The 12,698-nt window shown below is 41.2% G+C and overlaps 1 protein-coding gene across 1 annotated transcript in view; it reads left to right on the top strand.

Annotated features, from left to right (window-relative positions):
• FAM53C (family with sequence similarity 53 member C) overlaps positions 1-12,698 on the top strand; it is a 1,140,347-nt gene that overhangs the window by 47,480 nt on the left and 1,080,169 nt on the right. The gene's annotated exons all lie outside the window — the stretch shown is intronic.

Raw genomic sequence — 12,698 nt, 5'->3', positions numbered from 1 at the left:
TTCACAAAGTGCCTGGCACCAGTAATTGCATTTTGCAGACAAAAAGGAATTCAAATATATCCATATCTGGACAACTGCCTCATTCAAGCAGAGACAAAGGACATTCGTCTACAGCATCTGGCATTTGTAAAAAGGTTGCTAACGAAAATAAGTCAAAACTAGTGCCCTCGCAACAGATTATATTCCTGGGTGCCAGCTTAAATACAACGGCCCAGATGGCTTACCTCACGCCAGACAAACAAGTTCAATTAACTCAATATTTTCAATTGCTGGCAAGAAAGTCCCATCTCCCTGCAAGAAAAATTCTGCAGGCCCTGGGATTCATGGCATCCTGCATACTACTAATACCATATGCCAGACTGCATAAGAGGAAATTACAATGGTACCTGAAAAGTGTTTGGACTCAGCACTCTCACAGTTTAGAAGCAGTAATACCAATGATTCCCTGCCTACAACAGGAGTTTCGATTGTGGGCACAGGCATGTCACCTAAACAAGGGTCATCCTTTTACCCAACCCACAGCCAGGCAAACTCTAAAAACAGATGCTTCGGATTACGCCTGGGGAGCACACATGGCAGGAAAATGCATTCAGGGCAAGTGGACCACAGACCAGATGCATCTTCACATCAATCAAAAAGAGATGTTGGCTGTTCAAAATGCCCTAACAGCTTTCAAGGATCTTCTACATCCAATTACTACTAAAGACAGACAACACCACAGTAATGTGGTACATAAACAAGCAAGGGGGCCCTCATTCTTATCCCCTATGCAGGCAAGCCATGACCTTGTGGAACACAGCTCTAACGTATCAAGTTCTCCTGCAAGCACAATTCCTGCCAGGAAAGAAAAAAATACTCTGGCAGACGATCTAAGCAGAAATATCATGGACCCTCATGAATGGAAATTGAATCCACAAATCTTCAGCATGGTAACGCAAAAGTGGGGATGCCCTGACATAGATCTTTTTGCCTCCCCACTGAATTGCCAACTACAAAAATTCTGCACAAGGACTTATCACAAACAAGCATGGAAAGTGGATGCTCTTCTGTGCAGCTGGAAAAACCTAAAAGTTTATGCCTTCCCACCTCTGCCTCTCCTTTCAAAGGTACTCCTAAAAGCCAGACAAGAAAAACCACAGATGATCCTGATTGCTCCAGACTGGCCACACCAGCACTGGTACCCTATCTTAAGGAACTTGGCTCAAGGCCCACCATGGATTTTGCCTCAAATCCCACACCCTCTGACTCAACAAAACAATCAGATCCTGCACGGTCAGCTCAAAACCCTATACCTGGCTGCATGGCAGATACATTAGTCAAACAGGCAGCATCTCTCTCTAAAGCTGTTATGGACGTCATTTTGGAGGCCAGGAGGCCTAGCACCAGGAAAGCTTACTCAGAAAAATGGAAGAGATTCTGCGCCTGGAACCAGGCTCAAAGCCTAGACCCTCTTGTACCAAACATTCCTCAGATTTTACAGTACTTAACTGAGATGCTGGACAGAGGCCTATCCTTCTCATCAATTAAGATCCACGCCTCTGCCATTTCAGCACATTACAACACGGATCCTCCTTTATTCTCTTATCCCTTGCTAAAGCAGTACCTCAGAGGGGCTAAAAACATAAGACCTCCCCGGAGAGCACCAACACCAACTTGGGACCTCAATTTCATTTTGGAAAATTGTTAGGGTCATAACACCTTTTGAGCCAGCCAATACAGCCGATCTAAAATTTTTATCATGGAAAACAGCTCTGCTCCTGGCAGTAACTTCAGCACGAAGAGTCTCAGAGTTACAGGCATTAATGGCAGTGGAACCTTTTATAATTTTTCATCAGGACAGGGTATCTTTAAGGACAAACCCTACCTTTATGCCAAAGGTGGTATCTAGTGTGGCTCTTAACCAAACCATCCATTTACCAACTTTTTATCCAAACCCCCAGAATAAAGGGGAGAAACTTCTGCATTCTTTGGACATACACAGGCAGCTATGCTTCTACTTGGACAAAACAAAGGCTTTCAGGAAAACTGAGCAACTGTTTGTAGCATATGCTGCAGGATCACAGGGCAAGGCTATCTCAAAGCAAACTATATCCAAATGGATAGGACACTGTATTCGATACTGCTACACACAGCATGGAAAATCAGTCCCAAATAACATTAGGCCACATTCCACCAGGGCAACAGCCACTTCAACAGCCTTTCTCAGAGGAGTACCTACCAAGGAAATTTTGGAGGCTGCAACTTGGAGTTCAGTGCACACCTTTACCAAGCATTACCACCTGCCTCTTTACTCTAAATCCAGAGCAGGATTTGACACTGCAGTTCTGCATTGCCTCATGGCCAATCCTAACTCTATAGACCAGCCACCCAACCTCAGCTTTGGGATTCTACCCAAGTGTAATGACTGCAGCAGTGTAACACAATGAACATAGTACAGTTTTGTAGCTACCGTAAATGTAGATGCTCAAGTGTTCACACTGCTGCAGTCCAGGTTACCCTCCCTCCATCCCCTCTGAACTAGCTGGACTTATCTATGCCTTTCTATCTTATACAACCTTTGGGGTGTATTTGCTGGTAACTGAAGGTATTGTTTTTATTGTATATTTTTGATTAGCAATATGTATTGCCTACCTACTGGGGGGCACCTGACATCTGGGGCAAGAAAAACTGAAGAAAATGGCGTTGGATGCATCTTATATACCCCTGACGCACTGACGTCAGGGAAGAAGTGACAGCAACCGACGCCGGACCAAGACGTTGGAACTCAGGCCGACTGTTGGACCGCCTGACGGCAGGATAACCCAAGTGTAATGATTGCAGCAGTGTGAACACTCGAACATCTACATTTATGGTAGGTACAAAACTGTACTTTTCTTTACATAACTGTAGAAGGCTTTCTGTTGTCTTTACTATCTGCTGCAATTCTGTTTTCATAGCTAGTGTTAGAGGATTTGATCAGGAATCTCAACTTTTTGTTGAGACTGATAAGGGGTTTTTCCAGCCTTGGGACTTCACCTTATTTCTCATCGGTTTCCTCCTTCTGTTGTAGAGTTTGTTTATGGCAGAGGACCACCAGATTGGCTTTTTTTTTTGGAGGAGAGCATCTTGGTTCTATTGGGCTACATAATCTGAGAGCTCCTCCATGTCTCTTTTCATGTTGTCCAGGGAGGTAACATCTCAGGTGATTCACACCCACATGTACAATAACAGAGTCGTATTTGTACCTGTTGTTGAGGGACCTGAGTGCGTACGTTATGTGGCGGATCCTGGCACCTGACAGGCAGCTGACTGTTACTTTCTCGTTATTCATCCTAGTGAGTGGGAAATCAGTGTGCCTCACTATCGAGTCACCCAGGACTAGTGTGTTGGGCATGCTGTTTTGCCTTAGGGGCTTTGGTTGAGTGGCACACTGTTTAGGAGAGTTATGTGTCTTATGATTAGTGTTGTGTTGTGGTGGTTATGTGCGTTTCTGCCTTGGAGGTCTCTGCTGTTTGTGTAGATTTTTATTGAGAGCCTCCATGAAGGTGGGTGTGTGGTTTGTGTTTTTATGTTAAGGCAGTGCTGGTATGTGTTCTGGAGGGCTGTGTGTTCCATGTATTGTGGTGCAAGTGTTGACCTTCTCCTCTTGACCAGCTATTCCAGTCTTGGGTGCAGAGTGCATGGCTTCCAGTTTGGATATATAAGTGCATCTCTTGTAAGTCTGAGTGTTGGGAGGTAAGAGGAGAGGGTTGTCAGTGTACATGAGGGAGTTGCTACATTGACTCAGGATGCCCAAGCTCACCAGGCTAATAGGAGAAAGCACAGGGAAATGACCTTTTAGACATGCCTGGATGGATGAGCATTAATAATAAGTACTGGAGCTGTTTCCTTGTAGAACGTTTAGTGCTGGTAGCACTGTTGTGTGCTACAGTAATTGCTACAAGAAGTCTGGTAAAGTGCTAGACTAATAAGCTAATAAATGTGCAGGAGAGCAGAGAACTAGCAGATCTAAGGGAAAATTTGAAGAGCGCTGCTCAGAAGTTTACAAAAAGTCCTGGATACAGCAAATCTGTATCTGGACTACACTACTTCCAGGAAAGGTAGGAAACAGTTTTTTTTTTTTTTTTTTGAAACTACGCACTGTACATCTCTGGCTACATTTGCTGAACTTCTCCCTTTCTTTCGTGGAGGATAGCAGTGTGATGCTGCTTCTTGTCATTCTACCATTATCTTCATGTTTTCCCCTGTACTTGGGATCCTGGTAGTACTGAATATCATCCATCCCAGGTCAAACTAGGCAGTGACCTTCTTAAGTGAGCTAACATGATGTCCCAACAGGTGCTCCTTGGAATCCTATAGGAAGAACAGGAAAATCCTGATGTCCATGGTATGCCATGCTTGGCACCCTTCAGCTCATGGGGATGAAATAGCCATAGCCACTTATTTGATCCACCTATAATATGGAAGACCCATGCTTGTGCATGCAAGTTGCTGAATCACATTACCCACAGTGTATTGCTGCTACTTGGTGCTGTGCAAGTTCCCAGATCTGGTGTATAAACTTAGATGTCACGTGCCTTTTGCTAAACATTACATGCACAGCTCCTGCCATAAGATGCAATTAGCACATTTAGAAATCGTCAGTTTTGTCTGGTTTAATTTGCATACCTACCACACTAAGTAGGCCATGGTAGCATGGTCTAAAGCATTACCATTGTGTGCAAGATGGCTGTCAAACATACGTATGGAATTTATTGCAGCTGCTGCAAATGTGTTGCGGACCTGGATCATCAGGAAGAAAAGGAAGCATAACGGTGTTGGTAATGTGCTTTTTGCATGCCAGATATGCCTGCATTGTCCACCAGAGGAGAAAGATAAGTGTGTTTGTGTACGTGAGATATATGCACAGGTGGATCATATGTTAGGATTCTACCTCCTATATGGCATGTGACTGTGTTCCAAAGGACATGCACATATCAAGGCATGCAGAAGCATTGCAGTCCCTCTAAATATTATTATGGTAACAGTAACATATGTGGGGAGGCCTTGTAGATTAAGTGCTGGTGATATCCAGGTAAACATGGGGAGCCAGTGGTCAGTAGTACATGCATGGCATAACCTAGCACTTGCTTCCACTGAATGACGTGCTTTGTCCACAAATGCACAAGTACTGGTATGACCACTCAGGGGAAGCTTTGTCTAGAGATGTTCACAGGGCAGGAGAATGATTTGCTACTGCAGGACCAACTCATGCATGGATTGTGCATACTGACCAAAGGTGGTGCATTGCAGCAAGTTAGATATTGAATAAGGCAGGATATGGTGCAGGGTATTATACCTTGGGTGGCAATAATAGGTCCCTTCAACAGGTGCAAAGGAGAGCTACAGATATCTCCTGTGGAGAGCAGAAGGTTTAAGATATTGCAGTGGACAGGGCCGCATCAGGGACAAACCACCACAGTTGAGGCAACTTGGGGGAGATTTTGGTGTTACTGACTACCAGGTTCTAGCTTGGATATGGGTGCAGGCTGGCACATGCAACCTGTGCATTAGTTGGGAGGAAAACACCAGGGTACCATTGACCATAATTGAATGGTATGACATGTATGTATGCATGAAGTGAAGTGGGCCTTACCTGTCTGCAAGTTTATTATCCTGTCCAACAAGGTGTGTGTGCCAAAGTGGTGTATAGTACTGCTTACCATGTCTTCCACTGTGTATACTACAGGGAACTCTCAAAGGTTATGACTCTGGGCTTATAGCAATGTAATTTTTTTAATCCATTCACAGATTCCAGTGGTGGAGGATTCGGCACATCAGGACAGCAGGGGGCTGACATCAACTTGGCTGCTGTGTTTGAAGATGGTGGCAACTTGCAGATGGCATATTCTGATGATGTTGTAGTACTGTCTGTGACACATGGGGGGTCGATTTTCTCATTCATATGTATATAGGCCTCTGTAGAGATAGCTGCTGAGCACATGGCTTCTTGGGATCCTTACAAACCTCCATTAGATGCAGCATCTGATTGTGTATCCCCTCTGACATGTGCATACACCCATAGAAAAGAAATGCAGCCACCATAGAAAAAAAATCCAGGGGTGTTCATGACCAGCATGGCTCCCATACATTCCTAATGGATGTGCAGCACTTGGAATCAGTCAACAGAAGATCATGTGTGAGATCCAAGTGCAGGCAGCTGCTGTACATACCTCTGTGGAACTTGTGAGTGTGCTGTGGCATGTGAGAGGACATCTGGAAGCTGCCCAATGACCTGGCATATCTGCACAGAGACAATAATACTTCTAAGGTTGCTAATGCCAAACATCACATCTATAGGTGCATCTGTACAACATATTATGACTGGTTGCCTCCATTGGTCTTGTGCTCTGTGGTTATGAAAGAGTTCAGACCAGCTGAACATGCACATGGTGATGATCATCATTCTCATTGCTGCAGTAGCCTTTTGGCTATATGGGTTTCATCCTGCCTAAGATACAATAACAGGATAGCTTCACAAACCTTTGGCTCCCTTCTACATCACCTTCACTTTGACTGCTTGATTGAACATCCCAAAGGAAGGGAAATCAGCAGTCAGAGTGAAGAAATCTTCAGTATTTGCTGCCTCGAGAGGAAGCAACTCTGAAGTTCTACTTAATCAGCAGTCGCTCTTGAATCTTAATTTCTGACAGATAAGTCCCCACATGGAAACCCTTCCATACAAAAAATTGTTGCCCTCTTAAGAAAATATTTTATTTTGTTACTAAAGTTAAAGAAGCCTGGAATTTTTTTCACAGTATTGGAAGTTTCCTGTTAGGGATAGCTGTTTTTAGCTAAGGCGTATTTTGTGATTTAGGGGCTATTTTTGTGTAAACAAATGGTATTTATGTAAACTTTTAGTTGTTTTGTGAAAATTGAAGGTTTGGGAAGTGTTTTAAATGGGCAAAAAAAATTTGAATGCATTTAGTGCTTGTGTACACTGTGACTTACCTGTTATCTTTGCTGTCAGTGTGTGCATTGTAGACAACTGCTTTATTTCTGACAGTGATTTTGCTGCTGTTCTTTAAAATTTGCAGCAAAAGTGCCTGTGAGGTGTGTGTGTGTGTGTGTGTGTGTGTGTGTGTGTGTGTACGTGGACGTGCATGAGAGAGACAGAGGGAGAGAACATGTGTGTGTGTTTGTGGGCGAGCGCTGCTTCTGAACGCTTCTATCACAACTTTGGGTTTCAAATAGTGGAATGGACCCCCCCAGTCCTAAGTCAGGGTTGATTAAAGTTCATGAAATTAATATTGTTTCAATCTTTCATGTTAACCAAATGTGCTGTTCGCAGCACCGACAGTGTGCCCAGACTTCTGCTGTAATTCATGTGTTGTTACATGTAGCATATCTGAATACAACTGTAAATTGAGAACCACTGCTCCTGCTACTACTGAAACTGCCTAGGTGGTATTCTTCTGCATTGCTGTCATTTCTGTAGGCAAATCCTGGTATTTTACGACCTTGTTTCTCTCTGTATATAGGATCCTGTAATCACAGGGTGTAGGAGTTGTAATGATCAGTGCTACTTTTCTCTTTTCATGGACTACTGTATCTGTTTTTCTCGCATTTATTTTGTGAACTGTTGATAATGGGGGATCCCATGTGATATAAACTTCATCATTCTGTATAACGCTTTCAGGCTTATGTGTCTAATGTTTCTCAGCTACTTCAGTATTGTAATGTTTCCACAATCACCAGTGCAAGTCTTGCCACATTATTTTGCCTTTCAGTATACAGGCCGTCTGCTATGAGTGTATCACATTCGGCAACAAGATGTGCCACTGTTTCCATTTCTGCTTAACAGAACATTCATTTGTTTGTTTTCCCATATGTTCAATGGACTTTGTAAACCAGTATGTTCTTGGTTGACTATCCTGGCTGTTATTAACCTTTTTGAATTCACATCTCCTTAACCATTCCTCTGTCAAACCCTGATCAGTATGAGGTTGTTCCAGCAGATCTGTCTGGTTGTCACAATATTTATGCCTTTTCTACACTTACTTCCTTCTCATCTGATTTTTCTGTTTGTATTTTTCTTTTGTTTTTTTGGCACATTCATTTGCTGCCTGACTTCTTTCTACTTCCAGTTTGACATCCATTCCCACTTGATGCTAATATGCTTCTGCTAAACTAAGCAGGGAAGTTATCTTAGACTTTTTCTCCTCATAACTTAAAACTTTCTGTGTTTGATCTGGTGAGGTCAGCAGATATTTATGCAGCCCCATGACTGCAGATCTATTAATTTAATCAATTTCGAAGAGACCAGTACCTCCTTCAGAACAAGGAATATATGATGTTGGTCTACACTGATTTTCATATATCATTTGATAAGTGTGAAGCATTTTTCTTGTTTTCCTGTCCAATTGATCCAGTACCTTTGGGGTCAATTAGTCACCTCACAACTGTAAGTTAGAACAAGAGGAGCAAATTGGTTTATAGTGTGGACTTTGTTCCTAGATGTCAGGACTGTTTTCAGTATTAGTTTGTCTTCTAAAGTATTTCTTACTGAGTTTTGTTCGTATTTGTTCATGTTTTATTGCTAATCCTTCATCATTTTTTAAATATTTATACACTCCCTCCTACTCAAGTTCCTTTATGCCTTCTTGGTGCTTTCCTGCTTTAAACATTGCTTTTGCACATTTATCCAGACAAAATTATATTGTTAGTCATCTGAGAAAGTTTCAACCACTTGCAGTTGTGCTTTCAACTCCTCATCTGATGAACTATATAGTTTTACGTTTTCCACAAAAAGTTGATAAGGACTCTTTAAACTTGGTGGAGCCAAATTGTAACCATGGGCTAATCTATTAAGTGGACAGCTTAATGGATTAAGGGCAAGATAAGAAAAACAACTGTGACAGTCACCCTGAAATATTCCCCTTTGAAAGTTTCTCCCTAGGATAATAATTTGCCATGTGTCGTGGCTTAGCTGCAGAGTGGTTTCCCATTGTTCCATGGTTACTGTACGTGATTGATCAATATAGGATGTATCTTCTACATCCATAAGCAATCCTTTATCCATGAATGTGGGATGCTGTGAAATGCTTTTTTTGTAATCTACCCATGCCATACTTGCATTCTTTTCTTTTTTTTACAATACTTTATTACGGCCTTATTTAGCAACAAATGATCCTTTGTTCCTTATGACTTCTTTTTGTTACACTTTTGTTCTGTTGCCATAATTCATTTTTTTTTTCTAAGTGACTATAAACTCTTGTCTGCATCAATTCCAGGGCATAGTTTGTACGTCATTGCAAGACAAGTTATTGGTCTGTAGTTTCTAGGATGGCTTGTAGGCTGACTGTTAAGGAGCATCATTTTACCTGTTGTTATTAACCAGTTCAGTGTGTCTTTGGGATGTGCATGTAAGTAATTCTAACTCAGGGCTAAATCATTGTGAAAAGATGTTAATGCTTTTAGTCAAAAGCTAACGTAATGAGTATGGGCCTGAAGTTTTCCATTTAGGAGCTTTTCTTAACTTTATTTCAGTTTTTCTGGTTGTTACTTCATCCCACTTTGTATCCTCTACATTTTACCTTTTTTATTGTTTCTTTTAATTTTCTATCCATTCATCATCTTCGTTGTGTTCCACAGGGTGGTCTTAAATATTTTTCCAAAATGTATCTATTTTTTTTTTTTTTTTTGTGATGTTTCTTTATTTTTTCTTGGTTCCCAATTCTCAATAAATGTGTTTTTTTAGTCATCATTGAATTTCTTATTTTGTACTTTTCCTTTATAATTATCTGCATATCTTATAAGATTTTCTGCCTGTGCTGATATTTTTAGTTTATTTGCTGTATTGTATGATAGTGTTTTGATACTGTGAATTGCTTTGACCACATCTATCGCTTTGTTAATTTGTGCCCTCTTTTATATTTTTCTAACAGTGACACACATTGTCTTAACTGCTTTATAGTTTTCTCTATTTGATACTTCCATGATGTTATTTTGTGTCTTCCCTTCCTTTCCTTTATTAATGTATGTTTTTGTGGAATGAGTTTTATCTGTTTTTAATTTAGCTGCACAGAATTGTATATCCTGTTTACTTCTGTTATATCACATGAATTTCTCTTAATAGTCCTAATTACTTTGTTCATCTGTTTTATCAGACTTCTAACAGTTTTGGTCTTCTTTACTTTATGTAATCCATTTCTTTCATCAGTCTTAAATCTTAATATTTATTTATTTTATTTGACATTTGTTTATCAGGGTGGTTTGACTAGGTCTACAGAACCATATTCAGAAGAGGCCCAGGGTGAAAAGCTCCACATACAGTACAGTAAAAATACTGTAAAATCCAATACAGTACAAATCACATTAGAAATACTATACAAAAGTTCTAAGAACAAAATGTTACAATATATACTACACATCTAGACGATTCTGTAGAGTTAATAACATTATAGACATTAATAGTCACTCTCACTATACATGATGTAATGTCCAAAAAATAGTACATAGGTAGAGCAGTGTGTGACATTGACTGCTGTAGTACATAAAATAACTACATAGAATGTTAGTTTCAGTTAGGAAAATAATAGCCAGAATAGTGATGCAGAAAGATAGTGAGAGAGTTAAAAAGAATAGAAACAATACAGCCTGAGCAGTAGCTTAAGGATGTGATATTGAAACACGAGGAGTTAGAAGATCCTTAGGATCTTGCAGTCTGTGAAGGATTGAAATGTGACAGAAGAAGAGGATGAGGCTAGTGTGAAAGTAGAGGAAGTGCTGAGCATCAGGCACGCTTTATGCAGGAGCAGAGCCATGTCTTTTTAGATGATTTTTTAAAGAGGCTTTGAAATGGGTTAGGCCAGGCATAGACCTGGTAGCTAGAGGTTGTGAATTCCAAAATATAGAGACAGACAATGAATACAGAGAGTGACCTGGTTTTCTTGCTGGTTTTGAGATAGCCAATAGATTTTTGTCTTCTGATTGTAGGGATCGATTTGGTCTGTAAGGTGTGACACAGTTGAGTAGTGCATGGCGGGCAGTAAGCTTGAAAATAAGTTTGTGCGAGGTGGATAGCTGAAGAAAGGCAAGTTGTTTGGGGGGGGGGGGTCAAGCCACTTTAATTCTAGAGTGGTTTACTGTGGTGTGTGTGAAATTTAGAGTTTGTGGCAAACTTTGTTGTAGCATTATTCCATCTTGTTTAAGGTAGAAGTTTTTAAGTTAGTTAGGATAGGGCACCATAAAGAAGGGAGGGAGGTAAAATGTTTTTGCAAGGGTAGTTTTGGTTGCTGTTGTAAAGAAATATTTGTTTCTATGTACGAGTCCCAGGTTTTGATGACTTTTCTTTGTTTTGCTATATATAGGGGTCGAATGAAAGTCTGTCAATGATAAATCCTAGAAGTTTTGTTTCCTGTACTATTTCTCTGACAGTGTTGTCAGATGGAAAGATGTTAAAATGATCAGTGACAGGGGAGGTGTTCTTGAGATGAGAGTACTAGTTTTGTCTTCTTTGGATTAAGAAAGAGTTGGGCATTTCTTAGAAAGGATTCGACTGCAGTAAAGGACTGTTTTTGAAAGTAGTTCTGGTAGTAATTGATCAGTACAGATTATGGTGGAATCATCAGCATATTGAAAGAGGGTCCCAGGGTGAGAGGCAGTGTGAAGGTTGTTTGTGAAAATGTTGGAGTAGGGGTCCTAGGATGGAGCCTTGAGGGACTCCAGTAGGGTTGTGAAAAAAGGGTGAGAATTCATTGGACCATTTCACTGCTTGTTTATGATCCCTGAGGTACCTCCGAAACCATTTTACTGTGTTATGCAAAAAGCCTAAGTTAGACAGTGTGTCAAAGGCCTTGGAGAGAGCAAGGAATACTGAGGCTGTATAGTATCCTGCATCTCAGGCCTTGTTTATGGTGCCTGTAAAAGATAATAGGGCTGTAGCTGTGCTGTGGCTAGGTCGGAAGTCATGTTGGGTTCTGGATAAAATATTGTTTTGCAATAGATATTGCATTACCTGCTGATGGATTCCCCTCTCAAGAATTTTGGATATGGGTGACAAGATGGATATAGGACAAATTCGATAGATCAAACGAGTTGCCTCCTTTGTGGATGGGGGTGATGTGAGATTGTTCCCATATGGTAGGTACTTTTGATTCAGATAAAGGCCTATTTATAAGGATACTGATTGCGTAGGTGATTGAATTAGCAGCCATTCTGAGGTAGTGTGGTGGAAGATTATCAGCTGAGGTAGTGCAGGGTTTTAGTTTATGTAGCAGTTTCTTATTGGTGTCAGTAGGTATGGGCTGAAGTGAGAATGGGGATGTTCTTCGTGTTTCACTGTTGCAGTCATCACATTTGGGTTATCTGCTTGCTTAGTCGGCCTGATTATCAAAGTCTTGGGTCCTGCGTTGGTTGCTGTCTCATCTTCCATGATGTCAGGTAGTCAGGGGTATAAGGCATGCAGCCGACACTATTACATCCGTCTTTCTTGCTGTGCAGTGCCTGAAGCAGAAGCAGATGCTCTTCGTGTTTCACTGTTGCAGTCATTACATTTGGGTAATCTGCTGGCAAGTTGCCCTCAGTCAGCCTGAACAACAAAGTCTTGGGTCCTGCATCGGTTGCTGTCTCCTCTTCCATGACATCAGGTCGTCAGGGGTATAAAACATGCAGCTGACGCCATTGTAATCAGTCTTTCTTGCCGCGCGGTGCCCAAAGCAGAAGCAGTTCGCAAGTGC

This window comes from Protopterus annectens, chromosome 16.part0 (assembly GCF_019279795.1).
Source record: "Protopterus annectens isolate FY-2018-M chromosome 16.part0, PAN1.0, whole genome shotgun sequence".
Classification (NCBI taxonomy): Eukaryota; Metazoa; Chordata; order Ceratodontiformes; family Protopteridae; genus Protopterus; species Protopterus annectens.
Note: the sequence above shows the minus strand (reverse complement) of the source record. Positions and strands in the feature narration are given on the sequence as shown.